Raw genomic sequence first — 8,944 nt, forward strand, 5'->3', positions numbered from 1 at the left:
CAGAAAATAATTAGGAGAATTTCCATTGTCAAAATAACAAGGGAAGTACAACTGGTACAAAAAAAAAGTAAAAATAAACTGCAGTATATGCAACTAAACAAGGGAAGTACAACTGGTACATATAAATAAGTACATGTAACAACAGCACATGACCGAATATACAGGTAGAAAACAAAACCAAAACCAATTAGAATAATTTCTGTTGTCAGATAACACACATCCATGAGTAAAAAAATAACTGCAGTATATGAAACTAAACAAGGGAAGTACAACTTTGTACCAACAAGTAAGTACATATATGAATACCAGATAAGTATATTTATATGGAGAATGACTGCACAAGCAACGCAAGAATTAACATTGTATAAACTAATTCGAGATCTAAAGGGAAGCACAATTTCGCCGCAATTAAGTACCACAAAAACAAAACGAAACATAAAATTACCTTGGGTTTCCCGAGGCGATGGGGATTTCGGGCAGGATCCATGACTAAAAAAAATAAAATCGACCTCTCCCGATCAACGCGGAGATCAGAAGCACATGAACACGAACCCTGCAAACCAACCACACATCAAAAAGCAAAAATCAAAACGAATTAGTCCGAGGAGAATGCAGCAGACAAACAAGAAGACACGCTGCGCGATACAAAAGGAAAGAACAAACAAGATCTACAAAAGCAGGAAACCCTAAGCTATGAACAGTAACCCCTAATCCGGAACCCAACCTCACGAGAGCATTCGCGGGAGAAAATTTGAGGGGCCGGAGAAGAATAGACGGAATAGAAGTACCGCGCGAGATAGGGAGGGGCGCGGAGAAGTTGCTCGTACGGAAGAAAGCAGGCGGCTCCGTCGCCGCAACCGCGCAGCAGCTTCCTCTCGCGACGAGAGACGAGGAAAGCGAAGAGAGAGTGGGGAAGGTGGAGTTACGCCGTGCGGACAGGTGCGGAACGGCTGCACAACTTGCGGTTATGATGCAAGAGACGCATACGGACGCCACCGGGCCACAATTAAATGGGCCGAAAAATACCAATTCATAACAAATCGGGCCCAGAAAAGCCCGACTGGGCCGTTACCTGGCATGTCAAACAAATAAGTACAGCCTTAAAAACAAAAAACAAAGGGCAGCGTAAAGGAAATACAAAGCATAAACGATAAGGAAGTACAGGATACAAGTACAAGTAAGTACAACTTTAATTTACAAGGATACAATTAATAAAAAATATATCATAGATGACTCTGCAGCAAATAGAAGTACAGGCTTGAAAAAAAAAGTACAAAAACTCATAATATTAAATTATAAAAAGAAATACATCAAATAGAATATCCCATGTAGGATAAAGTGAAGAAGCAGCAAGTACTGAATAAAAACTAATAGAAGTACAAGCTCACAACAAAAAGAAAAGTACAAACTATGAATCTTGAATTCCAATAACAAAATTACAAAAGGGAAGTACGAGAGTATAGGCATAAGTAGTACAGAAGTAAGGGCTACGAAGTACAACTTATATATCTTGATCTGTAGTAACAAAATATATAATTGATTTTATTCAGTACTACTTATGTATGGGGGGGGAACCCCCCCCAACCCCCCCCCCCCCACCCTCTCACAAGGAAGTACTAGAATAGAGGGACAACAAGTACATAAGTAAGAGCTACAAAAGTACACCCCTATAAAATCTTGATCTGCAGATAACAAAGATATATATCAGATTTTATGTATGGAGGGGGAACCCCCCCCAACCCCCCCACCCTCTCACAAGGAAGTACTAGAATAGAGGCACAACAAGTACATAAGTAAGAGCTACAAAAGTACACCCTATAAAATCTTGATCTGCAGTAACAAAGATATATATCAGATTTTATGTATGGGGGGGGAACCCCCCCCCCACCCTCTCACAAGGAAGTACTAGAATAGAGGCACAAACAAGTACATAAGTAAGAGATACGAACTACGAAGTACAAACATATGAATCTTGATCTTTAACAACAATCAAAGATGAACAACCCGGAAGTACAGTTATTGATGGACGGGAAGTACCGCAGTATAAAGAAAAGAAGTACAAGCTGTAAATTCTTGAGTTCCATAAGAATAATAAACATTTAGTTGCGTGAAAAATGACAACAAACATGATATACTGTAACGAAAAATAAAAAAGTACATGTTTGTTCACAAATAAAAAAAATGAAATTTATTAAGGATAAACTCGAATACCGGATTACATTATATATTTCGGATAAATTCGTAAGGAAAACTAATCAAACTACTTTAAGGTATTCACCAATCCCTGCCACGTTTCTTCTCGGAACGTTTGTAAAGAGAAAAAAATCCTCTCTCGAAAACATCCAAACGCTTATACACCTCGTAGGTCACATATGCATCCCTCGCAAGCATATAAAATATGTTCAGGTGGGAGAGGAGGCGCATTAGCCCACATGCTATGCTCCGTCGTACCAAATCCATCTTTCATCTTCATGTAAAATGGATCTATAATGGCTGCAGACAACATCTTTCGGACCTTGAGTCCTCTTCTTGTTGTCCGGGTCTCTCCAAATCATCCGGATGTCCTTGATATTATGGATATAAAATTGAGAACGACCAAGAACATTACGATCTTCGGCAGTGCGTAATCCAGCGAATGTGTACCGGTACCCATATAGGAAATTATACAACTTCTCACTCCTTTCATCGAGCATGGCAAACGTGGTACACCAAAACTTCGGTGCCCACACAAAGTTGGATGACAGCGGCCTTCTTCGGATTAATGCCGGATCCTCTAAGCCTCGTCATACTCAACATCTATCCCCACAAACTTCCTTTCGAAGCATCAAGGGTAGATTCAATTGAAGTAAGCCATGCCTCTACTCCGGATGCCGTGTTGGTGTACAACACATTCATCTCGGTTGTGCCATGGCAAGGGAGTTTGTATTCGTGGGAGAAGGGGTTTTGGCCATTGGGAGACGATAGAAAAAGATGAAAGATCCGATCAAGTTTATGGCTGCGCTCAATGAGAAAGGAACACTTATATAGGCGTGAACAGAAATAGAGAAAAACGTGCATAGAAGATAAACATTATCTGATAGAAGTATAGCTAGACCGCCCGAGAAGTACGGGCGCGGATACGAAGAAGATCACTATACAAACAACCAGCAAAAGTTATCCATCCGCACAGCTAACAAGATAAAAACACACAAAAAAGCAATGGATAAAGATACACCTTATATAGAAAAACATGTAAATCGCAACGGAAAACAAAGAAATAACAAACTACATAGAGCAGAAGTACAACCTCGCTACACTGAAAAGTTCAGTTTGCAACATAGATGATCGGTCGATTTGACGAACAAGTCGGAAAAAAATCGAAACAAACAAACTATATATGAGTATATCTGGAATTAATAACGATATAACAACTACTATAACTTTATCAAAACAAAAATTCACGAAAAAAATGATGAACTCATACCCACCCGCATGTTCCGATGGCAAACGGAACGCAAACCTGCCAACGGATTCGATCGCGAATTCCAGATCGACTTTTAGTAATTCAATGAGCATTATAGTATGAATTTGACGGCTAGAAACAAATCAATTTAACAGAAACACAAACAAAAAAGCGAAAACGACTAGAAATCGATGAACTGATAACGGCGGAACTGCTCTCCACGGGCAACTACCGAATCAGCGATTCTAGCAAAATTACAACCAGATTAAACATTTGATTCACTAATATATGCATACTGGTGCGAATGGAACTCGAATTCCATGTTAAAAACGACGATCCAGTACGCCAATTTTGATTCGCGGAATAAGTACGCAACGGACATGCCGGCGGATCAATTCAAATTCAAAAACTTGTTAAATCTTGTAAAAGTTGTAATGCGTGCGTGCGGATTGGTGTATACTAGCTAGAAAAAATAATTACGACACTAGAAAACAACAAACAGATCGATTTTGGGACAGAAACATCGATTCCATGAAGAACACATAGAAGTACGAACGCACGCTGCAAAAAAGTTCCGAGGCGAGTACAAGCTCGTGTCCGGAGAAGTACGAATCGGTGCTCGAGATATTATTCTGCAACCGGTTGCGAGAATAGTGCATGTATATATATATATATATATATATATATATATATATATATATATATATATATATATATATATATATATATATATATATATGTGTGTGTGTGTGTATTCATTTGTATCTCATTCTTTTACAGTTGGCAAGAAAACGGGACAAGATCTCAATCGAGCACCGCTTCAAAGCAATTGGCGAGGAATTGGCGGGATTTTTCCTTCGGGATGTCATACCTAATTTTGGAGAGTACCACTATGCATGAAGATCTACATGTAATATATAGTTTGACTCGGAGAGTACCACTATGCTACATGTAATAGATAGTATGCCTCCGAGAGTACCACTATGCATGAAGATCGATCTTCATGCATGTACTACTTAATTTGCGATCTTATGCAATTACATGTGTTATATTATATGCACCAAGTTGATACGCATCACCTTGATCTTCATGTACTACCTAATCCCAAACGCGTTTCTGGCGCATCGACGCGATCCTCGTACGATGAAACGGATTGATACCCCTAAACCCCTCCTAAAACCCTAAACCCTGAATTCTCTGCCGCGGCAGAGATTTATGCACTTTCTCCACCGCGGTAGCCAACCTTTGGTACCGGTTCCTGTTACAAACCGGTACCAAAGGTCTCTAGCCCCGCGGTTTCCTAGGTGCCCACGTGGAGGCCCCTTTAATACCGGTTCGTAAGGAACCGGTACCAAGGGGGGGGCTTTTGTCCCGATTCATTTGTACCGGTTGCATAATCGGTACAAAAGGCCCTCTGAAACCGGTATTGAAGCCCATTTTTCTACTAGTGAGACTGGTAGTATGACAAGGATATCGAGAGGGGCAAGTGAGGGCGTGTTCGAGCTCATTAAGGCAAGAAAACCATCCTTACGTGCAAAACTTGTCTATGGGCTCCAGGCTCTTAGAAGAGCATCATGCAAAGTGGAAAAAAGAAGGAGAAGGTTAAGAACGTAACACATAGGATAAAGATGGGATCATCGTGCGGTCAGTTTCATTTCATGTGAGCACATTCAGGGCAGTCACTCTCCGAAATAGATCGCGTCAAACTACAAAAAGCTGCACAACTTGCACGGTTCCTCTGCCCATAACATGCCAAGATATCAAGTTGAGTGGAGAAGCTTGAGCAAGCTCTTTCTCTGAAATTCATAACGAGAATGATTGGATCAGCAATCAAACACGGGATAACAAAAGGCAAGTCAAAAAGCACCTTCCCGTCTTTGTGCTCACCTCCGTCACATTCTCATGAAATTCCATCTTCACATTCTCCATCTTTTGGGAAATTCCAGCGATCATGCCTATAAACATCAAGGAATACATTGCCAGAATAGGATCTTGGGGGAAGTCCCATATGTGTGCACGCTTCCGCGCGCTACGTTTGGTACTATTCGACTATTTTGTGCGAGGACCACAGAATTTCAGAATCGAACTGTAACCATATGGGGGCATGCATATCATCATCTCCCTTTTCCCCCGTCTCTTTTTTTACGAAATGCGGCGGGTGACAGCGCCACAGTGGCTTCTCATTCTCGGCCTCACATACGTGTGGGAACTTTCACAGCGAAGAAAATACACTGGCTTGCGCGCATCAGGGTGATTTCGCCCCATCCAAGCTTCTAAAATATCCAATGTGTATGTGTAAATTGTCGGGAGGAACATAACATGTTGGAGGAAACATAAAATGGGGAATTTGGACAAAAAAGTATATGCAAGAAAACAGACAATGTAAACTTGCAATTGTTGAAATTACCATAAAACATTTTCTTTCTTGTCTAGCAAATGACTATCTATCATATATTTTAAAGGAATTTACAGTTCAGAAGAATCAACTTTTTTAATCAAAAAAGGCATTTGAATTCTTCAAGCCATCAGGTTCAAGTGGACCTAGGTACACACACAGTCTGCTCATGGCCACATGATCTCTTTTCCGGGATAGCTCCTGGAGACCTGGAAAGGCTAATCGCGTTGTGGACCTGCATCCACCCGAGATTAGGTGCTGTTATTATGCTTCTCATCTCCTTTTTTCGTTTTCCAAATTCTATTTTTGTTAAAGGAAAAACACTACAGAAGATTTTCGTTTTCCGAATTCGGTAATGAAAGGCAGGAGAATCTTGGGTGCCCCCACATAAACCGACTCTTGGCGCCAACGAGAGTTCCCTTTGGTGGAGTGGAGTCCATGATCTGAAGTTGGATATGCCGTGGGGAGTGATGGGTTGATGCCAACTGCTGGCGGTGCAGCCCAATTAGCCTGTCTCTTGGGGTGATCTAGTATAATTAGGCAAATGGAAGTTGATCATGATCACCATCATCCATCCCTATGGTCATGGACCCCAATTCCGTTGGCCATATCGCGAGTTGGCGCCATTGTTTCGTGCCGAACTTCTGCTGCTTTTTTGAGTTCAACACGGAGACTCCACCTACATGCTGCCTTTTGGAGTTCAACACGGAGACTCCGCCTACATGCTCCATGGACGGCCAGCGTGATCCCCATTATTAAGTTTATACGGCTGTATTATTCCACTCTCAACGAATCCTAATCAAGATGAGACGACGATGGAGCCACACCTTTGCCACGATATGGCCGGTAGCCTAGCGAGCCCCACGTACCACACCGGGTCGTTCTCATGGGCACATCGGCACTCCCCCACCCGCATCCACCCCCAAACCTGGGTCTGGCCTGGGAGCAAGAACTCGATCCTGCTGGTTTTTAGAGTGATGTGAACATGAGCAAACAGTAGTCCATTGACAACTCCATCCTTTCCTACACAAGGAGCCTCATCTCTCCAACGTGGGGCCCAAACTTCGATCTGCAAATTATTAGTTGGCATGTCCAGCATCATGTATTCTACGGAGTACATGTGATACATCATGCATGCATGACGAGCAGTCTACAAGGCTGAGTGAGATTGTAACCTGTGTTCAAATGCCAAGATCAGACCTACTTTGCCCATAAGCTCTGATGAACCTGGAAACTTCTTGGAATATCACTTTCTTTTATCTGTTCATAAGATGAGAACAATTAAGCTGTGGTTAGATAACCATCTAAAAATGCCGGACAAATGCTCATCAAAGGAGAGAAGGAAATTTGGCGTATCATATCATACCCCGAATCTCTGTCCATAATGACTGGCAAAGATTCTTTTACTAACTGCCACACCTTCAGCACCAGTGCACCTCCTCCTCCATGGAATCATTTCGTTTTCGGCGGCGCTATCGCCTTTCATGAATTCCTCTTCATCTGTTTGACGAAGCTGTACTTCGAATGGGACTCGTCCAACATGGAACGGCCATAACTCAGTTACCATCAAAAGGATGTGCACATTCTGAACATTCAAATGTTATTTTCATCAAGACGGGTAAAAGATCTATGTATAGACAAAAACGAAAGACTGGTGTCTTATACCGGTCACCACCCACAGAAACATTGAGTTACTCGGGATCGTTATCCTGTCGCAGTGTCCCACACATCTTCATGACCAAATTTTAAGATAGCTGGTGAACCATGAAAAGGAAGAAAAACAGAAAACAGCTACTGTCACAACAATTTAGCTCTATGTAAACTAACACTACTAGGAAAATCCTTATAGGTAGGAATGTCTTCTGTGGCGCACTAAAAAGTGCGTGCTCCACAAAAATATTTCTGTGACGCATAAATTAATATACTCCACAGAATTTTTCAATTTCTGTGGCGCATCAAACATTGGTGCGCCACATAATTGTTGCTTTCTGTGGCGTATGTAATGGGATGCGCCGCAGAAACTCTATGGGGTCCACTACTGCACATGGGTGAAGGAAATTCGGTGACGTGCGCCACAGAAAGTGGGACTTCTGTGGCGCATGTATGAGGCAACATTTCTGTGGCGCATATGCCAATATGCGTCACAGAAGTCCAACTTTCTGTGGCGCACAAAATGTGCGAGGTAGATCTAGGTTTTTTTTGCTCTCCACGCATCACACACACACACCACGTGGATCGCCCTTTTTTAGCTTTGTAAAATACAAAAGAAATAGATAAAAATTTCACAAAGTAAAATCCTTCATGTGCCCATGTATTATGTCATCTAGTTTTAACGAGAATTAACAAATATGAATTTCGACTTTTTTTTGCAAAATTGCGTTGTGTATCGGTAAAAATGGATTTCTGGTTGCATACGAACTCGAAAAAAGGCACAATATATCAAAATGACCGGGAGAAAATTCTACATCTGAATTCACCCGGGTTTACCTGGTTAGCCAATTTTTAGAATCGGCAAGTTCCAAAAGAGTGAAAAGTTGCGGCAAAGTCAAGATTTTTTCCTGCAAAAATAAAAAATTCGATTTTTTTTTGTGGCGCACCAAAGGCACATGCGCCACAGAATTTTAAGGATGGAATTTGAATGCGGTGGCGTCCTCCTCCTCTCCTCCACTTTTCCTCCTCCCTTCTCCTCCCTTCTTCTCCCTCCTCCACACCCGGCCTCCTCCTCCTCCGGCGACCTCCTCCTCCTCCGGCGACCACCACCACCACCTCCTCCTCCTCCGGCGACCACCACTACCTCCTCCTCCTCCGGCGACCACCACCACCTTCTCCTCTTCCTCCTCCGGTGACCACCTCCTCCACCTCATCCTCCTCCTCCGGCGACCACCACCTCCTCCTCCTCCGGCAACCACCACCACCACCTCCTCCACCTCCTCCTCCTCCTCCTCCACCCACCCACTACTAGGGAAACACCTATAGCTGGAAAACTTGCTACCGACGCACCGGAATTTTCATGCGCCGGTGGCAACTACCGCCGACGCGCCAGTATCTTGCCGCGCCAGCGAAGCAGTCTTACTGTCGGCGCACCAGGCCTCGGGGTGCGCCGGCGC

The sequence above is a fragment of the Lolium rigidum genome, chromosome 2 (assembly GCF_022539505.1).
Source record: "Lolium rigidum isolate FL_2022 chromosome 2, APGP_CSIRO_Lrig_0.1, whole genome shotgun sequence".
Classification (NCBI taxonomy): Eukaryota; Viridiplantae; Streptophyta; class Magnoliopsida; order Poales; family Poaceae; genus Lolium; species Lolium rigidum.